The 22,912-nt window shown below is 42.8% G+C and overlaps 1 protein-coding gene and 1 long non-coding RNA gene across 2 annotated transcripts in view; one reads left to right on the top strand and one right to left on the bottom strand.

Moving 5' to 3' along the window:
- The window catches only part of LOC140494712 (ADAMTS-like protein 5), a 120,507-nt gene that overhangs the window by 75,158 nt on the left and 22,437 nt on the right, over positions 1 to 22,912 (bottom strand). The window lies entirely within an intron of this gene.
- The window catches only part of LOC140494407 (uncharacterized), a 28,406-nt gene that overhangs the window by 3,285 nt on the left and 2,209 nt on the right, over positions 1 to 22,912 (top strand). The window contains exon 2 of the long non-coding RNA XR_011963954.1: positions 19,838 to 19,988. This is a non-coding gene — a long non-coding RNA (uncharacterized lncRNA). The remainder of the gene's footprint in view (positions 1 to 19,837; positions 19,989 to 22,912) is intronic.

The following is a 22,912-nucleotide window of genomic DNA, read 5'->3' as shown; positions in this document are numbered from 1 at the left end:
TATGCCTTCAGTCATCAAAAGTCAAGATTCTGAGTCTGGGAGGCCCCACACTTTCATTTAAACATCATTTCAAAGTGACACTCATGTGCAATGGCAATAGTATTAAAGAGCCTATTTAGATCTTACAGAATTACAACAAATCTTGGTTGTGTTGGCAATCACCAGTCCCAGTTGGTCTTTTACTGAGGCTAGATGTTCCAGCCCAGGTAAAAGACATTCCATGCCAAGATGACTGCATTTCATTCTCGAGTATTGATAAAAAAGATGACATTTTGTCAAAACTTTTTGTTTTACACCAATTTTCAAGAATACCAATATTCCCTTTATACTGTGTGGTAAGGAAGTGCTAATTGGTTATAAATAGGCACTGATTGGTAAGATGTTGCAATGGAAAATGTATCAGTTAAATGATGACTGATTGTTAACTGCCAGGATTTGTTTAAATTTTACTATTGGGCAAATACCAGAAGAATGAGGAAACAGCAGAATTTGCTATAATCACATTTTTAGATTAGATTCCCTACAATATGGAAACAGGCCCTTTGGCCCAACAAGTCCACAGTGACCCTCTGAAGAGTAACCCACCCAGACCTGTTCCCCTACCTAATGCACCTATCACTATGGCCAAATTCACATCATTGGATTGTGGGAGGAAACCAGAGCACACCCATACAGACACAGGGAGAATGTACAAACAGTCACCCGAGGTTGGAATTGAACCCGGGTCTCTGGTGCTGTGAGGCAGCAGTGCTAACCACTGAGCCACCATGCCACTTGAATTGATTTCATTATTACATTGCAATACATAGCATGCACAACAATGCAACAGAAAACGGTCACTGCAGACCTAACATAAATCCCACAACACCTTGGTGGGGTCAAGGCATTGTCCTGAAAAATGAACCAGAGAATGTGTGCCATCAATTTTGTTGAACTGAAACATTCACAGTGCATGTACATTGTTGCTGTGTCCACAAAGAACGGGGCTCTGTCTATTAGTGTATGTAACTTCCAGTACCTGTCGGTTTACTATTCTGGATTGCTGACTGACAAATCTGATTGGTTGTTTGCATGATTCTTCACACACCCTGGATTATTTAGCAAATGCTGTCCAATTAAGGAATTACACCAAATGCTGTGTTTTGAGTTTTTGTAGCACAATCTGGTTGGTAGAATCAGTACCTTGCCAATTGCGAATATGAAACAGAGAAGATAGTAACAAGAATACACCACTCAGCCTTTCCAAACTGCTCAGAATGAGCAATGTGGTAGTCACAAATGAATACGGTGAACTGTGGGTTTCAGTGCTAGCATGATACTAGGTTTGTGGGTAATACATCCTAAAACTGATGGATAGAATCAAATGGCCATATGCCTTCGGCTTTTCAAAACAGTTGGTCAAGTCGTCTTGCATTCAGCAGCACACAGGTCTGACTGTGTTATCATCACATAAATGTTTCTGACAGCCTCAGTCACCTCTGACACTGCTTTTCCAACATCTTCAGCCAGTACTCATCTTGATTGATGTAAACCCTGGTAGCCTTCCCATCTGATGCTGCCAGCTGCTGGCACCTTGCTGTCTGTTATTGACTGGCAAAAGGCCTCCTCTGTGCATCATTTCCTCTTGCACCAAAATCCACTTCTGCCCTTTCTTGGAAATCTCTTCTACACCTCCATGCCCCAGCTCCACCCTTACCTAACCAAGGGCAGGAACCTAAAGGACCAGGCCCCACTCCTGACCCATCATCCTCAAACCCCACCCAGGGCCAGGGACATAAATCAGGGGACCCCAGGAGCCATAGTCCTGTCTCTCTGTCAACCTGAATGTAGTGGCCACACTCAGGAGCTTAGCACAGGAGACCCGTAGACCCCTGGCCTCAGTTATTGGGCCCTGATTTACATCCCCCCCCCCCCATCATCCTCAGCCCTGGGCCCATTTCCAACCGCAGCCCAGTTCACCTCTAGTCACCCTTTGCCAGTTCCTGAGGCTCCGTGAGAGCTGCCAATCAGCTACCACCTTTCCTGGTGCTGTAAAATGCAAACAAATCTCAGACACAGCTTTACAAGGTTGTGTTGTTGTCACAGCTTTACAAGGCTGATTGTTACCACTTTTAAAACAGATGTGGAAACGAATGCCAGAAACATACAAACAAGGTGTAAGAGGAATAAGAAATAAGCCCTCCAACCCTGCTGATGTAATTTTTAAGCTCAACTCTATATTCCTGCTTATCCCCAAAGATTTTTCATCCCTTTGGTAGTCAAGAATCTATCTACCTCTGCCTCAAAAATATTTGAAGATTTTCCTTTTGAGGAATTCCAAAGACTCAAAACCCTCAGAGAAAGAAATGTTTTCTTATCTCTGTTTTAAATGGATGATCTATTTTATTCAAATCGTGACCTTTGATTTCTCCCACAAGAGAAAATATCCTTTTTACATCCCCCTCAGGATCTTACATATTTCAGTGACAGACTAACGCCTCTAAACTGCACGGGGTACAGGCCTAGCCTACCCAGCCTTTCCTTATTAAGACAATCTGCTCATTCCAGGTATTAGTTGAGTAAACCTTCTCTGATTGCTTCCAATACATTAACATCCTTCTGTAAGCAGGGTAACCAGTACTGGACACAATACCCCAGATGCATTCTCACTAATGCCCATATAACTGAACAATAACTTCCTTACTCTTGCGTTCAGTCAGTAAAACATAACATCCTATTAGAAACAAAAACAAAAATTGGTGGAGAAACTCAGCAGCTCTGGCAGTATCTGTGGAGAGAAAGTAGAGTTAACATTTTGGGTCCAGTCACCCTTCCTCAGAATTCAATTCTATCAGCTTTCCTGGTTACCTGCTGTACCTAGAAGAAGGTGAGGAGTGCAGATGCTGGAGATTATAACCGAGAGTGTGTTGCGGGAAAAGCACAGCAGATCAGGCAGCATCCCAGGCGCAGGACAACCAACGTTTCAGGCATAAGCCCTGGTGAAGGGCTTAAGCCCGAAATGTCGAATCTCCTGCTCCTCGGATGCTGCCTGACCTACTGTGCTTTTCCAACCACACTCTCCACCTGCTGTACCTGCACACTAATCTTTAGTGATTCATACACTAAAGGTGCCCAGACCTCTCTGCATGCCAGAGATCTTGAATCTTTTACCATTTCGACAACGTGCTGCTTTTTTTGTGTTTCTGCCAAATTCTGCTAAGATTCTTGTGTGCTCAGGATGTAATCATAAAACTCTTTCATATAATGAGTATTCATGGCATAGAAGTATGTTATAAATCAGAACCCAATGTAGGCTGGTATGAGGCCCAGTCCACTGTCCCTCGCCAAATCTCTCCACCTCATGTCGGCAAACCAATATTTTGCCTCTCACACTTACAGGCAATGAAATCTCATCTATACCTTCTACTTCTCACTTCACAGATGCTATCAGCCCTGCTATGTATTTTCTGTTTCTGTCCCAGCCCTTTCTGTATCTTTTGGTTAAACTCTGCATTGGTTTACGTACAACAATCATACAGCACGGAAATAGACCCTTCGGTCCAACCAGCCCACACTGATCATGCTCTTTAACTAAACTGCCTGCTTTTGGCCCATATCCCTCCAAACCATTCCCATTCATGAACCTAACCAAATGTCTTTTAAACATTGTAATCGTACCCGTATCCACCACTTCCTCCGACAGTTCATTTCACACACGAAATCTTCTTCTGTGTTAAGGAAGTTGCCCCATAAGTCCTTTTTAAATTTTTCCCGTTATTCCCGTTGAACTTCCCACCCAAGGGAAAAGACCCTTGGATTTCACCCTATCTATGCCCCCCCTCGTGATTTTATGAATCTCAATAAAGTCACCCCTCTTTACATGGAATGAAGTGATCACTCCCTTGTCAAGGACCCTCTTCTGGGAGAAATTAGGCCTGAGGTACAGTGTTTATAATTAAGGAGCCTTCCATTTAGGATCGAGATGGGGAGAATGTATTTTGCTGACAGCGGGGTATTAGATTGTTGAATTCTCTTCCTTAGTGTGTCATCACTGAATATTTTTAAGGCTGGGTTATGTATAATCTTGATTAAGATGGGATACATAGGGGTAGACAGCAAAGTAGTTGAGGTCAAAATTGCATCAATCACAAACTTATCAAATAGTAGAAGTGCTTGAGAGTCCAATGGCCCACTCCTGCTCCTAATTAATTTGTTCACGTGAACTTATTTAATGGGACTATTTCTTTGTTAATTAAGTTTCAAACTGCCTCCATTTGTTTTCCATTATATGCTTTAAAATGCATTCTGTTCCAATTACTCTTTGTGTGTGAGTAATGAAACAGACCTGGGATATCCAAGACCTGACCCTAATCCTACCTGAGGTCTCTGCTCTGACGTGGCAGGAGTTGAAGCTGCCACTTGTCAGTGCCAGAGAGCCTGGCCTAGGGGGATATTTCAGACAACATTTAAAAGGTACAGAGATAGGAAAGGTTTAGAGGGTTTTAGGTTAACGGGAATAATTCCGTTTCGGAAACCTGGTCAGCATGGATGAGCTGGGCCAAAGGGTCTGTTTCTGTGCTGTATGATAGTACGACTCTTTGACCCTATGTGTCCTACCCCACTCAATATCCAGCAGCTCCTGCTGGTGTCCATGACCAGGTATTAGGGCTGGGCAATGGAAGGATTTTAATGTCCATTTAATGGCTACTTCCAGACTTGCCCAATGATGGGCAGTATCTCACTGAAGGATAAGATGCCCAAAAAGCAAACTCTGGGAGCTCCTGGGTTATTGGTGCCTGACCAAAGGATCTGACAATTGAGGGTTTGTGTGGTGGGGGTGAGGGTGGGGGCGGGGGGTGGATAGACAGCTGACAGCCACTCCACTGCCCTTTCTGCCCCATCACTCATTGCTCCTGCCCAACATTCCTCACCTGAATCTGGGTCCATGAATGGTCCTTGACCTCTTGAGGGGAGGAGTCATCCTGACAATAGCCACTGTCTCACTGGTCATGCTACCAAGATGTGCTGGCTTTGATTGGCTGCTAGCTCTCAGTGGGTGGGACTTCTGCACACATGGTCCTTGCTACACAGGGAAACCGTCCTCTGCCCAGTGCGTTCCCTGATTGGCACTGGCCTTCCTGAAAAGTGGCAATATGACATTCTCACTGCCTTTCCATCTGAACCATGAGATCTCCATTGCTTCCATTAAATGCCATCAATGATCAGGCCCAGCTTTGACATTCCTGGGTTGGACATCCTGCCCAGGGTGAGAAACCATCCCAGATTTTGTGGTGCTGTCTTGTATTCTTGGTCCTTCTGTTTTGCCTCATTTGCTGTCGAGTATTTTTGAAAAAGGAATTCCCAAAGCCTTTGTGTGTATTCTTGGTTTCCAAACATTTTGATTTGCTGTTGCAGGTATTATGTACAGAGTATACAACCTCCCCAACATTTGCCTCCTCCATTGGTGTGGACATCAACCCCAGCCCTGGCTCCCAATGTTTAGACAGTATTAAGCTATTTCCTGCATGGTCCCCATGCCAAAATGTTCCTTAGTACACTTCGCCAAGAGTTGGTTGCCCTTATCCTGCCACTACGCACTGTCAAGGTTCACAACATTGTCTTATGTCTCATGGTCAGTGCTATGTCTCATGGTCAGTATGTCAGTCTGCCTTTAAAAGACAGCTCAAGATATTATCACTGGAACATAGATTTTGATCTGAGGGTATAAGTATCTTATACTCTTTTTTTATATTCATTCAGACAATGTGGGCATTGCTGACTGGACCAGCATCTATTACCCATCTCTAGTTGTCCTTGAGAAGGTGGTGGCAAGCTGCCTTCTTGAACCACTGCTGTAGGTTAACCCACAATGTATTAGAAAGGAGGTTCTGGGATTTTGGCCCAATGACACAAAAGGAATAGTGATATGAGAGATCTTGGGATGCAGGTTCATAGTTCATTGAAAGTGGTGTCACAGGTAGACAAGGTAGCGAAGAAGGCATTTGGTACACTTGTCTTTATTGGTTTGCACATGGAGAATAAGAGTTGAGAAGTCATGTTGCGGCCGTACAGGCCACTTTTTGAAAACAGCGTTCAATTCTGGTCTCACTGCTATAGGAAAGATGTTGTGAAGCTTGAAAGAGTTCAGAAAAGATTTATAAGGATGTTGCCATGGTTAGAGAGTTTGAGCTACAGGGAGAGGCTGAGTAGACTGGGGCTGTTTTCCGTGGAGTGTTGGAGGCTGATGGGTGACCTTACAGAGGTTTATAAAATCATGAGGGGCATGGATAGGATAAACAAGGTCTTTTCCCTGGGGGTAGGGAGATCCAAAACCAGACAGTGTAGGTTTAGGATGAGAGGGGAAAGATTTAAAAGAGACTGAAAGGGCAACTTTTTCACGCAGAGGGTGGTGCATGTATGGAAAGAGCTGCCAGAGGAAGTGGTGGAGGCTGGTACAATTACAACATTTAAAAGGCATCTGGATGGGTATATGATAGGAAGGATTTAGAAGAATATGGGCCAAACGCTGGCAAATGGGACTAGATTAATTTAGGATATCTGGTCAGCATGGACAAGTTGGACATCTCTATAATTCTATGACTGTATGTCAGGGTGGTGAGTGGCTTGGAGGGGAATTTATAATTGGTGGCATTCACAAGTATCTGCAGTCCTTGTCCTTCCAGATGGCAATGGTCATGGATTTGCAAAGTCCTGACTAATTTGATGAATTCTTGCAGTGAATCTTATAGATGGTACATACTGCTGCAACGGAGCACTGGTGGTAGAGGGAGCAGATGTTTATGAATGTGGTGTCAATCAAGCAGGCTGCTTTGTCCTGGGTGGTGTCAAGCTTCTCGAGTGTGGTTGGAGCTGCACCATCCAGGGCAAGTGGGGAGTATTCCATCACACTCTTGACTTGTGCCTCATAGATGGTGGACAAGTTTTGGGGAGTCAAGAGGTGAGTTACTTGCTGCAGCAGTCCTAGCTTCTGACCTACTCCCACAATCATGGTCTTCATATAGTTCGTCCAACTCAGTCTCTGGTCAATGGTACCCCCAGGATGATGATAGTATGGGACTCAGTGATGGTGCCATTGAATGTCAAATTGTTGGAGATGGTCACTGCCTGACACCTGTGAAGAGCAAATTTACTTACCACTTGTCACTCCAAGTCTGGATATTGTCCAGATCTTTCTATTGACATGGGCTGCTTTAGGATCTGAAGAATGGTGAGATGCTGAATGTTGCTGGCTTGCATTGTGACCCTTGAATCAAAGCATGGTACAGGAAGCTTACTGTTGGCCCAGATACTGATGTGCCTGTAAATGTAATATTTGTGTATTGTAGCTAGGTGTTTTAAAAGCTTATTGAATTCTTCAATACCATGAGGTCCTTGTCCAGTTTCTTATCATAAGCATTGCCACTGCATGCCAAATATCCTGTTGCAGACAAAAATCACATCAAATAAGGAGTTCCTGAGGTAATACAGTAATAAGTCCTTATGTGTTCAGGAGGTGTAGGGATGTGGAAGAACTACAAGGGTAAGAACCAATTGCAGGCTCTAGGGAAACCTGTAAATTACATTGGTGCAGGTATAACTAGTAGGAGCCAGCTCCTGCTCTGAAGGCAGAAGGGGAGATGATGCATTACACTTCTTCCTGGGTATGTGGGAACAATGTAGAAATGGGTAGTTCAGGAAAGGAGCCCTGCAGATACATTTTCTTTTATTATGAAGCGCTCATTTGAAAATATCCTTTGAATTGCACATATTGTTTGCATTTTAATGGGGCTGGGCTTCAATAAACTGATTCCAGATCATCTTGGAAAGGCACCAACTAAACTCTGCTAGGTTAATTTGCGGCTGTGGTTTGTGTGGACTGCCTGAGGTGGGATCACCAGACTCTGACCTTGGCATGAGATGCCAGATTGGCTCGGTTGGTTTGTGTTATTTGCAGAAACTCTGAAGTGAGTGTTTAATAGGCCTTTTCCATTTATGAGCTATAAATGCTACTTCTATCAGAGGATGTGGCAGCGAGTGGTGTAATAATAAAGAGGAAAAAAAGAATTCAGCAGTGAGTCTACAAAAATCATCAATGGCTTGCATTCATGTAGCACCTTTAACATAGTAGGACATCCCAGAATAGCTATAGAAGTGAAATTGGACAAATAAAAATGACAGTGAGACAAAGAAGAGGATATGGAGAGAAGTTTCTGAAATCTTCGCCTTAAGGAGGAAATGGTGAAGAGATGTAGGGAGGGGGCTTGCGAATTGGAAAAGATTGCAAGCACCAGCAATGATGGGATAAGGAAGGGAGGAATGAACGGAAGGGCAGAGAGATTTATTGGGCTGGCGGAGTTACAAGGAAAGCCAGCCTGGGGAGGATAGAGGCCATTCATAGGTTACTAATTCTATCAGACGTCATTCATCTTTTGAGGAAGCTGCAATGATCAGTGTGCATTTCCCCTTTTGCTTTGAATGAAAAGGATACTTATTATCATCAAGTTAGCAGTCAACAGTGAAGGGGCTGGCTCCCATAATCAGCTGAAAGCCAATTCCTGTCAAGTCTAAAGTAGCAGATTATTCGCACCTTCTGTTCAATAACTAAAGCTTGCTGTGAGTCCATGTTGTAAGAATTAATGTGTGCAGTTCCACTGACCCATAACTCAAGCTGATAAGAATATTGTTAGAGTGATTATTATCTCGCTGCAATCAGACAAGGTTTAGGAAGCATATTAACAGTGCATGCAGTGCATAAATAAGCAGCAGACCAGCTTCCAGTCTTGCAGCGTGACTTACAGGAGTGAAAAAATGTCCAGAATAATATTGCACAGATTGTTTATAAAGGTCCAGTGGCAATCCTGCTTCACTAGCTGGCTCCAGCAGAAACAAATACATGTCTTTTCTGATATCCTAAAGCCACTCTGCTTCTCAGCTTTGTTACTGCTGTTGCCCCCAATGCCACCCACAGACTTGGATATTTCACATTGGCTCATGTTTCTTTCTTGCTCGGTGGTAAGGGCAGTGGTGATGACAGCAGCAGCTGGCCGGGCCCAGACCGGGGACTTTGGCAATCAGCCGTGAGCCAGTCGGTGTGCCCGAGCACACCCTGGTGGTCAGTGGGATTGTGGAAATGGCTAGGGGCCCGGTTCAGCACCAGAGCGGGAATCTGGTGGCCTATGGCTATGTGGCCCGTGGGCCCAGATGGAGGCACGGGGATTGAGAGATCGAGTCCTCGTCAGGAGAGCCAGTGTGGAGCGACTGCAAGCCTGCGGCTGAAAGAGCATTAGAACATAAGGACTAGGAGCAGGAGTAGGCCATCCAGCCTTTTGAGCCTGCTCTGTCACTCAATAAGATCATGGCTAATCTTTTCGTGGACTCAGCTCCATTTTTACCCACATTTTCACCATATCCTTTAATTCCTTTATTTTTCAAAAAAGTATCAACCTTAGCTTTAAAAGCGATTACTGAAGTAGCGTCAACTACTTCCTTGGGTAAGGAATTCCATAGATTCACAACCCTCTGGGTGAAGAAGTTCCTTCTCAGTTTAGTTCTGAACCTGCTTCCTCTAATCTTGAGGCCATGCCCTCTTGTCCTGGTCTCACCTACCTGTGGAAACATCCTATCTATTTCTATTTTATCCATTCCCTTCATAATTTTATATGTTTCTGTAAGATCCCCCTCATTATTCTGAATCCCACAAATATAATCCCAGTCTGCACAGCCTCTCCTCATAAGCCAACCCCCTCAACTCTCGAATCAATCTCGTGAACCTCGTCTGCACCCCCTCCAGTGCCAGTAAGGAGACCAAATCTGCACACAGTACTCCAGGTGTGGCTTCACCAGCACCTTGTACAGCTGCAACATTACCTCTCTGCTTTTAAACTCAACCCCTTTAACAAGGAAGGACAAAATTCCTTGTTTTACCTGCAGACCAACCTTCTGCGATTCATGCACAAGGATAACCTCTGCACATCAACCTCTGCACATGCTCCCTCTGCACATCAGCATGCTGCAACCTTTAACCATTCAAGTAATAATCTATTTTGCTGTTACTCCTCCCAAAATGTATGGCTTCACATTTATTAACATTGTATTCCATCTGCCAGACGTTTGCCCACTTACTCAATGTATCTATGTTCCTCTGCAAAGTTTTGCAGTCCTCTGCACCCTTTGCTCTACCACTCATCTTAATGTCATCGGCAAATTATGACACCGTACACGTGGTCCCCAACTCCAATTCATCTATATAAATTGTAAATAATTGTGGTCCCAAATCAATCCTTGAGGCACACCACTAGTCACTGATTGCCAGCCAGAATAGCACTCATTTATCCTCACTCATTGCTTTCTGTCGGTCAACCAATCCTCTAGCCATGCTAATACTCTACCCTTAACAACACATATCCTTATTTTATGCAGCAGCCTCATGCGTGGCACCTTGTCAAAGGCCTTTTGGAAATCTCGGTTCACCACATCCACTGGGTCCCCATTGTCCATCTTGCTTGAAATGTCTTCATAAGAATTCCAAAAAATTTGTGAAGCATGACCTGCCCTTCATGAACCCATGCGGTGTCTGTACAATGGGACAATTTCTTTCGAGATGTGCTGCTATTTCTTCCTTGATAATAGAGTCATAGAGTCATAGAGATGTACAGCAATAGACTCAAGCATCTTCCCCACTACAGAGATTAAGCTCACTGGTCTATAATTCCCCATCTTTTGTCTACTTCCCTAAAGAAGGGCTGTAATTTGGAATTTTTAACTTTCGTTCTTATTCAGTAATTTATACTGACAAGAATTGTAATATTGAACTTCTAAATGATTTCTTTATTTTTGTACTGTTTACCTTAAATTTTGTATCTAAATACATTGTAGCTAAGATGGCGCTGCGAATGGCGACATTGTAAACTTTTCACTGTACTCCCATATCCTTGTACTTGAGCACACATGACAAGAAAACCTTCTTCTAAATCTAAATGGAGCATTTGGAAATGACTGATGGAGCAAAATCACAGAACTATCATGGTGCATTAAGAGGCCAATCAGCCCATTGAGTCTACACTGGTTGTCTGAGCGTTATAACTAGGTACCAATCTCCTGCCTTTTCCCCACAACCCTGTCCATTGTTTCTGTTTAAAGAATCATCTAATACCTCTTGACTGCCTCATTTGAACCCGCCTCTGCTGTGTTTCCACGCAGTGCATTCCAGTTTCTAACTGGACTTTCTAAGCCAGAAAGTCTTTTCCCACCTCACTAAATGCATTTTATAATTACAGGTGAATCCCAGCCCAACCAACAACACTTCCATTTATAAGTAAGCAAATAGCCCACAAAGGTCCTGAAGACTAACACCAAGTTTGTGCCATTAGTTCACACTCTGAACTGACGTGGTATTTAGCTGTTGTGTTCCTGCCTTAAGAAAGTGTGGAATGATGTAGAAACAACAAGTCTCCTTCTCTTGATCACAGTCCAGCGTTGCCCTTGCATGTGAATATTAACGGAGGACAGTGCAGGATAAAACTTGACCATGATGCCTTTGGTTGTGTAGCCCTGTTGACGCTGGAGTTACTCCCATCTCAGTACCTACAGCAATGGTACCAGAACTGCTCCAAGGAAATTCCAGTCATTTGTCCACAGTTAAAGAATGGTCATTGGGTTACTTGAAGCCTGCTAGGGAATCATATGCTAACCTAGCCTCAGGAAAAGAAGGGAGGGTACTGTCAAAAGAGGCCCATTTCATCAAGTCATAGATTAATACAGCATGGAAAAAGGCCCCTTGTTTCATCATGTCCACGCTGGTCATCAAATACCCATCCACTCTTTTAAAAAAAACTACAGATGCTGGAAATTCGAAACAAAACAGAAAATGTTGGAGAAACACAGCATGACTCAGACCATTTGAGGAGAGAAGAATGTTCTGGAGAAGGGTCACTGGACTTGAAACGTTACCTCTGCTTTCTCTCCACAGATACTGCCAGACCTGCTAAATTTCCCTATCTGGTCTAATTCCATTTCTCAGCACCTGAACCTTGTATGCCAAGGTCATGTCAGTAATTCTTCAATGTTCAATGTCCCAACTCTATCACTCTATCAGAAAGTGAATTCCAGATACCCACCACTGTCAGGGTGAAAACATTTCACCTCAAAACCCGTTTAAAACACTTGCTCCTTACCTTAAAACTCTGGTCCTCCAAATAATTGACTCCTCTATGATGGGGAAAGGTTTATTCCTATCTACCCTATCTATACTCCCCATAATTTTGTACACTTCAAATCAGCTCCTCCTTCAGCCTTCTCTTCTCTGAAGATAATCCCAGACTATCTATGTTCACAGCTGAAAGGTTGCAGCCCAGGCCACATTCTGATAAATCTCTTCTGAACCCACTCTTGTGCAATCACATCTTTCCCGTAGTGTGGTGATCAGAACACTGCACAGTACTCTAAAAGTGACTAAACTAACATCATACATGACTCCATCATAACCTCCTACCTCTGTCTTCAATGGCACAAATATAAAGGCATATGCCTTCAATCCACCTGTTTCAAGGAGCTATGTGTACACACACCAAGATGCCATTGATGGTCAGTGTTACTCAGGGTCCTAAATTCATCCAAGTACTCCTGTGCCTTAGTCCTTCCAAAATGCATTACTTCATAGTTTCACGATTAAATTCTATCTGCCATTGTTCTGTCCATCTGACCAGCCCATCTATATCATCCTATAGTCCAAAGCTTTACTCCTCACTCCCTATCACATAAGCAATTTTGTGTCAGTTGCAAAATTCCACTGGAGTCAGGCTTCCAATTGACAAAACAATCTTCAATCAACACAATCTGCCACTAAAGACAATTTTAGATCTAATTTTCCTTGGATCCCAAGGACTTTTGATCAATCTCCTATTTCCCCTATCAACTAGCTAGTAGCAGGTAAAGACAATTTAATGATTCAACCTTCTCCCATGGTAAAAACAGTTAATAGAAGATCACTTTAATTCAATCTGAATTATAGTTAATGAAGTATGATGTACCTAATAGTGAGTAATAGGTCAGTCTCTCGACTAGAACACACTTATACTACTAGTCTGCTTCATCAGACAGTGAAACCAAGGCACAGACTGAGAAAATGACAGTGACGGACTTACTTCGCTCCCTGCAATTCCTGGCCTCAGTCTGGTCTGGCATTGGCCAAGCTGACTAATTCATGAGTGAAGCCACAGTGATTAAAGCCAGCAAACCACATCGCAATTCCTTCTAATTGATTGTTAAAGCAAAAAAAAAGAAACAGTATTTAAAGACCTGCTGCTAAGCCTTTCCAGAATGGAAACGGTTATGTCATAAGAGAGATTGCCATCTTAAATCACATGCCTGGCAGCAGAACTTACCTCACATCTGTGCAGTTACAATTAAACAGACATGTACTGAGCACTTCACATTACTGAACGTGGCTGCAGTTTAGAGGATTCAGACACTGTGGATTCTGAATGTAGGTTCTGCCAAATTAAGTCATTTAATAAGAATCTTTCAACCTGGGGCTAACCTTTGTCATAAGCCTCTCTTTTCCTTTTTATCTCTCTTCTTTTCTCCTCCCTCTCTCCGGAAGGGAATGATATCTTGCTGAGATGCAGTTCCCCATGATGTGTGAGCCAGGCATTGACTTGTGACTCACTGCTTCCACTGGGGTCAAGCAAACCATTGGATTTATGCCCATCCAATATTCTCCCCCTACGGGACACTAAAATCAAGACGAGTACAAAACCAATATCCCTCCTGACTCTATCAGTTTCCTGACAATGGGTTGATTAGAATTACCCCACAGATTACAATATTCAATTTAATTGCAAAGGACAATACGAACTGCATATTCACACATGCACAAAGGGGTAGACTAGATCCCAGCTTAACTTTCCATCAAAGTACCAATTTGTAAATCTGCTTTTACCACTGCAATGAACAGTTTATAAAACACAATACCTCACATCCAGAGTAAGAAACTGTTTCCTTTGAGAAAAGCTACTCTGTCCAATAATTATGTGCAAGTACTCAGAGAGGCCACAGCTAACTGACTCCCAGCCAAACCAGCTCTTTAATAAATAATGAGGTCTTTGAAGTTTATCATCACCTGTATAAGGAGAGCAAAAGCATTGCAATCCAAAGGGAATAAGGGAGGAGGTATTCAGTATGACTATCAACATGACTTGTACAGAGATCCTAGATATTGCCGTTGACATATAATTATTATTTGCACCATTATCTTGAGCCTAAAAATCCTAATAGAAGGAGTGAAGAGTCAGTATTTATACAACTGTTGAAACATTTAAAAGAATTAACAGTCCTTTAGTTAGGTAAAAAATTGTGCTTTTTTATTTATTCATTTTGTGGGACGTTGAAAAATCAGATCCAGCAAATCCTTTGGTTTGATTGCAAACATGAATACATTTGCTTGTTTGTTGTTTTTTGCTGTGGATTTACTGCATGTGTAGGAGGTATTGATTGTTAAACACTGTGATAAGCAGCTTTGAAGTCACATTGAATTATTTTTCTTAAAAGGAAGCTTCGCAAAAGGTGCTTTAAAACTGGAAACACAGTTCTGATGTTTTGCTTTCATGTAACCGATCTTTATTGGGCTGGAAAGCAAAGATATTAGAGTAGCTTGCATTATTTAAAAGCCTGAGCAGTCTGAAACAATTTTTCTGGATTACAGGTAACCATTTCTCAATCTCCTGGAAAGTGATAGGAGCAATAGAGAGTTCTGAGGAAAGGTTGCTCGACCAAAACATTAATTCTGATATCTTTCCACCGGTGATGCCAAATCTACTGAGCTTTTCTTAAATCTCCGTTTTTGGAACAATAGAGAGGCCTATTTTGTGGTTAGCTCACCTGCAACCTCAAAGAAAGCTTTCCACAAAGGTTTACCATTAGTTTTAACCTTTTGCTTTATTTTATTTTGACATCAGCCGCACGTATCTGGCAACTGTGATATCATCGAGCAAGCTAAGCAACCAATCACATGCAATAATTCTCACAGGCAGCAAGCCAGAAAATATTATAACTTAATTTTTATAATTTTACAAGTAAGTGACATAAAGATTGAGATGTACACTTGGAATCAAACAGAAACTGAATTATAAATAGCTTTTTGGAATTAATTATTATACTTCTAAAAATACAATGAAATTTATCATCAAGGAATGTTTCAATTTTACAATTCAGAAAAATAGGACTAATTTTTCACAGCATGGTTGTTCATCAGTAATTTTGAATTAACACATGTTTATTATTCTATGTATGACGTATAACCTTTTCAAAGGTTTTTACGCTGAGAAGACAGAATTAAAAAGTTGAAGTTCACATCAACTCATTGATTTCTAACTGATTTTCAATTGTGAGAATTCAACAGTGAATTGTGTGCAACAGTGGTGAATCACTGATAGCAGCTATTTGATTTCTGTGTTTAATAGCACATGCATAAATATCACATGCACAAAAGTTTGGATGTTTTGCAGGAATCACTGCTTCTTTAAAATATCTATCAAATACAATGAAAAAAATGCAAGATGACATTAAAACTAAAGTTGTATGGCAGTGCAAAGATTTGTCCACAACAACTAACGCCAACGCTGAGGGTCAATGATGTAATTCCATCTCCTGCCTGTGTATGTGCAGTTAAACCAAGTCTGCATCTCCTGCCTGCACCATCCCCTTTAACCTTAAGAATCAATAAGGTCTGCTTGATCTAGTGTGATGGAAGGAAACCACTTAGTGGTCTAACTAGAAGATGTTCATGTATTGGGCAAGGCGTAGTTGATTGTAGTTACTGGTTACATTGATATGTTACTTTCTAAAATGTCTATGAGGAGGATCTGGAAGTTAGGTCTTACTTCTAAGTTGTTTTGTCATTGGGGGTCTTAGTCACAGAGATATATGGCATAGAAACAGAACCTTCAGTCCAACTTGTGCATGCCAACCAGATATCCTGAACTAGTCCTAGACAAGATCTTCTAGTCCCATTTGCCACCACTTGACTCATATTCCTCTAAACACTTCCTATTCATGTACCATTCAAATGCTATTTAAATGTTGCAATTCCACCCGCCTCCACCACCTCCCCTGGCAGCTCATTCCGTATCTGTACTCTGCATGAAAAAGTTACCCCTTAGGTCCCTTTTAAATTTTTCCCTCTCACCTAAACCTATGCCTTCTAGTTCTAGACTCTTCCACCCCAGGGAAAAGACATTGTCTATTTATCCTTTCTATGCCCCTCACAATTTCATAAACTGCTATAAGGTCACTTTTATCACCAGAGGTGTTTGACATCATCTGGGTAGAGCTTAAGGCACTTCTCTGTATTAACTCCTTCAGAGCCTTATGCCCTGATACAACACTGCTTACAAACCTCTCATTTCCTTTCCTTCCTCTTTCTCCTTTTCCAGCAGATCACTGGAGCCTGGAGCTCTCTCTGCTATTTTGCAGAAACGGACCAACCTTGGGCCGGGGGGATTTGGTGGTGGTGGGTGGGGCAGTGGTGAGAGAGCTTTGGGTAATGGCAAGCTCCTGGAATGTGCACCACTCAGCCCCTTGTCGCTGTGGCCTAAAGTTCAGATGGCACCAAGGGCAAACTGCAACCTCAACTGAGACCAGCTAACTCAATAAGGAAGAAAGGACTCAATCAGTGTTCTCTGTCAAAACTTAGATAGGTCATTAGTAAAAACAAACAGGTGAGGCAGAGATTCCCAAACTGTGGGTTGGAACCCCGAGTACAGTGACAGGATGAAAATTGGGGTCATCAATTCTGAAGCTGTGGGACTTGGTTGAAATTTGACAACTGAAGCCCCTTTAAATGCTCATTTGCATTTTGTTGGTGGGTCTGCTTAATTGCCTGTTCTCTGAGTCCAATTGTCACAATATGTGAGAAGGTGGGTCCTTAGGATTTTTAGTGTAAGTCCTGCAGTCTTAACTCCCTGTCTCCCAACAACAAAAACAATCCCAGTTACAAACCCCATTTACCTCTAATTTCCAACCAAGTGGTCACATAAAGCCTGAAATCTGGGGTCCCATGAGGAAAATATTTGGGAAACACAGAGTTGGAGGTTTCACTATGTTGAATTGCTACAAATGTCCTGTTTGCCTGTTAACATATAAATGCTCAGGAGCGTGGTGGAAAGGCACCACAGGCAAGGGTTTGGGCAATGGACAGCAACTTTCCACTTGCTCTTTGAATCCAAAGTCCTTTTCTGATCTACAACCCATTGAACTACTCAGTGAACATGGAGAACACACACAGAAGCTCTTGGCTTATGATACGAATTGTGAAATGCAGAAACATGCTTTTCTAAATGTCTTCCAGACCAAAGTTGAGATGATTTAAGCAAAAATTATTGGGCAGTAGGAATTAGGCAGGGATATGAGAGCACCATTTACCCATCATCCTAGAGCCTGTGACCTACATTGATCTCTAGTTCAGCAATGCCTTGATTTTAAAATTCACATTCTTTGTTCACAAATCCCATCATGGACTAACCTCTCTCTCTTTCTTTCTCTCTATCTTTCTTTCTTTATGTAAACTCAATTAGTCCTTAAGTTACCTGCAAAATCCTGGCATTTTGTACAAAGATAGAAGACAGAGGGTGGTGGTGGAGGGTTGTTTTTCAGACTGAAAACCTGTTACCAGTGGAGTGCCACAAGGATCGGTGCTGGGCCCTCTACTTTTTGTCATTTACATAAATGATTTGGATGCGAGCATAAGAGGCACAGTTAGTAAGTTTGCAGATGACACCAAAATTGGAGGTGTAGTGGACAGTGAAGAGGGTTACCTCAGAGTACAACAAGATCTGAAGCAGATGAGTCAATGGGCTGAGAAGTGGCAGATGGCGTTCAATTCAGATAAATGCGAGGTGCTGCATTTTGGGAAAGCAAATCTTAGCAGGACTTATACATTTAATGGAAAGGTCCTAGGAAGTGTTACTGAACAAAGAGACCTTGGAGTGCAGGTTCATAGTTCCTTGAAAGTGGAGTCACAGGTAGATAGGATAGTGAAGAAGGCGTTTGGTATGCTTTCCTTTATTGGTCAGAGTATTGAGTACAGGAGTTGGGAGGTCATGTTGTGGCTGTACAGGACATTGGTTAGGCCACTGTTGGAATATTGCATGCAATTCTGGTCTCCTTCCTATTGGAAAGATGTTATGAAACTTGAAAGGGTTCAGAAAAGATTAACAAGGATGTTGCCAGGGTTAGAGGATCTAAGCTACAGGGGGAGGCGGAACAGGCTGGGACTGTTTTCCCTGGAGCATCAGAGGCTGAGGGGTGGCCTTTTAGAATTTTACAAAATTATGAGGGGCACGGATAGGATAAATAGGCAAAAAGTCCAGAACTAGAAGGCATAGGTTTAGGGTGAGAGGGGAAAGATACAAAAGAGACCTAAGGGGCATTTTTTTTCACTCAGAGGGTGGTACGTGTATGGAATGAGCTGCCAGACAATGTGGTGGAGGCTGGTACAATTGCAACATTTAAGAGGCATTTGAATAGGAAGGGTTTGGAGGATATGAGCCGGGTGCTGACAGGTGGGACTAGATTGGGTTGGGATATCTGGTCAGCATGGACGGGTTGGACCGAAGGGTCTGTTTCCATGCAGTACATCTCTATGACTCTATGACTCCTGATTTTCATCTCATTACCATTGGTTGTTGTGCTTTCCATCACTTCAGCCCTATGTTTTGGAATACCCTTTTCTAACCTCTATAATTACTCTTTCTTTAAGATGCTCCTTAAAACTTACTTCTTTGTCAACCTAATGGACAATAGTCCTACTATTGCTTGTGTGAGTTGATATGTTATTTTGTTTGGTCACACTCCATGCTCAAAATCTTTGTAGCATGATTGTCCCTTCTGTTTTGTCATATGCATAAAATCTAACTCTAATCAGTCTCAAAGAATGGCTTTTCAAGTTCAATGTACACTGGATTCCCTACAGTGTGGTAATAGGCCAGTCAGCCCAACAAGTCCACACCGACCCCCCGAAGAGCAACCCACCTCCACCTCTGACTAATGTACCTTACACTATGGGCAATTTAGCGTAGCCAATCCACCTGACCTGTACATCTTTGGGTCGTGGGAGGAAACTCATGCAGACATAGGGAAAATGCGCAAACTCCACACAGACAGTCACCCGAGGCAGGAATTGAACCCAGGTCTCTAGCACTATGAGGTTGTAGTGCTAACCACTAAGCCACCCCTTTCTGGGAGGTTAACAGTTATGGTGGGGGCAGATAGGAAATTGAAGGTGAGGGAACATCAGATTAATGATGATCCTACTGACTAGTATGACAGGCTCAAGAGGCTGAATGGCCTCCTCCAGCTACTATTTCTAACATTCTTACGGTAGCACGCCACTCCCTCATCCTGACAATTTTGTAGTTGGAATTTGTACAAACTTTATAGCTATCCGGTACAGGCTGATGTTTTTCCATTGTGCAAACTTGTCTCTTCTGTAGCAAGCTATGCAGACTAATCGAATCTAATCTAGCATAACATGTGAATCAACAGAAGATTAAACAATAAACAGAGACTCTTATCACTGAGCCAGGTGCTATGGATGTGGTATGGCACTTAGTCATTCAGATCTTGCGTGCAGACAATTGCTGACAACACTGTGATAACCAGGACAAGCAATGAAGTGTGTGCTCAGCAGGGACAGACAATCAGAATTCAGCTTTGCTCTCAGTCTCAGTGCAATCAACAGAGTTACAGGTCAAATCCCCAAACGAAACCTCTGGTGCCCTCAGTTAGTTCAGGTTCCAAATACTTCTGTGGTTGGAGAACAGGAGCAAGAAAACATATTTCTATCCTTCATCTCATTCACTAGGTACCTTGCAGAAAGTGAAGACTTTCTTTTTATACACACTCACGGGCTGTGGACATCATTAGCAAAGTCAATATTTATTGCCTGTCCCGAGATTCTCTTGAACAGAGGTGACTGTGAGCCAACTTCTTGAATCTTTGCAGAACATGTGCAGGTACGTCCAAAAGCTTGTTATTTTAATTAAGACATATAATCATATAATGAGAGGTTACAGCATGGAAAGACAGCCATTCAGTCCATTGTATCTGTGCTGGTCCTTTGCAGAAACTATTTGCCTAATGCCTAATGTATGGTGGCTGAGTGGTTAGTACTGCTGACTCACTGTGCCAGGGACATGGGTTCAAGTTCAGCCTCAGGCAGCTGTCTGTGTGGAGTTTGCACATTCTCCCTGTGTCTGCGTGGGCTTCCTCCCGGTGCTCTGGTTTCCTTCCACAGCCCAAAAATGTGTAGGTTAAATGGATTGGCCATACTAACTTGCCTCATGGTGTCCAGGGATGTGCAGGCTAGGTGGACTAGCCAGGGGAAATGCAGGGTTACAGGGATTGGGTGGGATGCTATTTGGAGGTGTGGACTTGATGGGCTGAATGGCCTGCTTTCATGATGTATGGATTCTATTATTCTCTCCTGCCCTTTCTCTTTAGCTCTACACAATTTCTTTTTGCAGAAACTGCTCTGATGCTCTTCAGTTGAACCTGCTACCACCACACTCCCAAGCAGCACATTACTTGCTGAGTTCAAACATTTTTTTCCTTTTGAATCCATTGCCTCTTTTGCCAATTACTTCAAATCTTGGACTTCTGGTTTTCCATTCTTTTACCAGTGCGAACATCCTCTCTATATCAACACTGTTGTGACCACTCATGAAGTTGAATGTTGTCAGAAATTTCCTCTCAATCTTCTGTCCAAGGAGAACATCCCCAGCTTCCCCAACCTACCCATGCACCTAAAGTTTCATAACTCTATTCTTCTGATCATATCTGGGCCATCTCAGTGGAACAAGGAGCAACTATAAATCCAACAAAAATAAGCAATAAAGCAAACTGTTCTCCTTAACTAGTGGATAAGGGGACACAGATTCAAAGCATAAAAAGAATTTTTTCACAACGAGTGGTGATGGCCTAAACATCATTGTCTGTGAGGGTGATGGAAGTGGAATCAATGAATGACTGTGTAACCCTTGGGGATAGAATGGAACAGATTATATTACTCTGTGGCAAGGTGACTTATTGAGATAGGTAGAATGGCGTTTTTCTTTGCCATAATTAAGCTAAGGCAGACAATCTTAATAAAGGGCCTCCTGCTTGTTGTAAAACTCTTTTAATTCCCTTTTTTAAAAAAAATTATTTATCCACAGATATGGCTGTCCTGGCTAGGCCAGCATTTATTGACCATCTCTAATTGCCCATCAGGCAGTTGAGAATCAAGCACATTGCTGTGATTCTGGAGTCACATGTAGGCCAAACCAGGTAATGGTTAGAGACAAAAAAAAACTGCAGATGCTGGAATCCAAAAGTAGACAGGCAGGAGGCTGGAAGAACACAGCAAGCCAGGCTGCATCAGGAGGTGGAGAAGTCGATGTTTTGGGTGTAACCCTTCTTCAGGTCCTGGGGTGGGTGTAGCAGCAGGGCATGGCGGGGACAGGGTGGTGAAATGGGGATAGAGGAAGACAGGTAGAGGGTACAATCTGGTTGGTCAGTGGGAGGAATGAATCCGGTTGGTGGCAGGGAGTGGGAGGGGCTGGCAAGGCAGTCGGGGGATGGGGAGGGGGTTTATTTGAAATTGGAGAACTCAATGTTGAGTCCTCCGGGCTGTAGGCTGCCCATGTGGAAGATGAGGTGTTGTTCCTCCAATTTGCGCTGTGGTTTGTTTTGCCAATGGAGGAGGCCAAGGATGGTCATGTCAGAAAGGGAGTGGTTGGGGAATTGAAATGGGCAGCGACTGGGAGGTCTGGTCAGCCCCTGCGGGCCCGGCTGTGATACTCGGTGAACCGTTCCTTAAGTTTACATTCAGTCTCCTCAATGTAGAGAAAGCCGCATCAGGAGCAATACAGTAAACTAGGTTGGAAGAGAGGCAGGTGAACCTCTGTCTCACCTGGAAGGACTGTTTGGGGCCCTGGATGGAGGTGAAGGGGGTAGTGTACCAACAGGTTTTACAAGGTAACGACGACAGATTTCCTTCCCTAAAGGACATTAGTGAGCCAGATGGGTTTTTCCCCTTAAAATCAACAATGAATCCAACAATGGTCATCATTAGATTCTTATTTCCCAGGCTATTATTGAATTCACTATCTGCCACAGTCAAGTTTGAATACAGGTACCCAGAATCCAATGTTCTGGATTAATAGTCGAGTGATAATACCATTAGGCCATCACCTTCCCTGCATTTCCATTACCTTCAATGATGAGAGTTCCAATCAGTTACCTTCAGTATTTGGTTCCTATGTATGTTTTAGAATTCCATTTGTATTTTAAAACGGCCTACCTGCAGTCTGAAAGATGAAGGCTCTTCAACCTTGCAGAGTTAGGCTCTTTTATGTGAGACAACTATCGCTGGTAAAGCTACACAGAGTTCTGTCTGAGGCCATTTTTTATCCAATTAACATCAATTTCAGCCAATAAAAGTCAAATCTTACATTTGATTGCAAATTTAAATTTGAATTGTGCTGCTTTCTTGCATGGTTTGAATCATTGGATAAAAAAAATAGCTGAAGGAAAAGCCCTCTCATCTATCAGGAGATGAAAGACAGTTCCCAAGAATGATATTACAATGGCATGTAATCAGTGCTACACACATTAATCAGTACTTTGATTAAGCCTATTCTCCATGAAAAAGGTTGCTAGTTGGCTAACTTGGATCGTTGGCTCGTGATGCAGAATAATGCCAACAGGATGGGTTCAGTTCCCACACTGGCTGACATTACTGTGAAAGTCCCTCCTTCTCAAGCTCTCCCCTCTCCTGAGGTGTGATGACCCTCAGGTTAAACCACCACCAGCTTCTCTCTCTCTCTTTAATGAGTGAACATCCTATGGTCTAGCAGCACTATAGTTACTTTACTTTCATGGTAGCGCGGCTGAGCAG

Source organism: Chiloscyllium punctatum, chromosome 24, assembly GCF_047496795.1.
Source record: "Chiloscyllium punctatum isolate Juve2018m chromosome 24, sChiPun1.3, whole genome shotgun sequence".
NCBI classification, from domain to species: Eukaryota; Metazoa; Chordata; class Chondrichthyes; order Orectolobiformes; family Hemiscylliidae; genus Chiloscyllium; species Chiloscyllium punctatum.
Note: the sequence above shows the minus strand (reverse complement) of the source record. Positions and strands in the feature narration are given on the sequence as shown.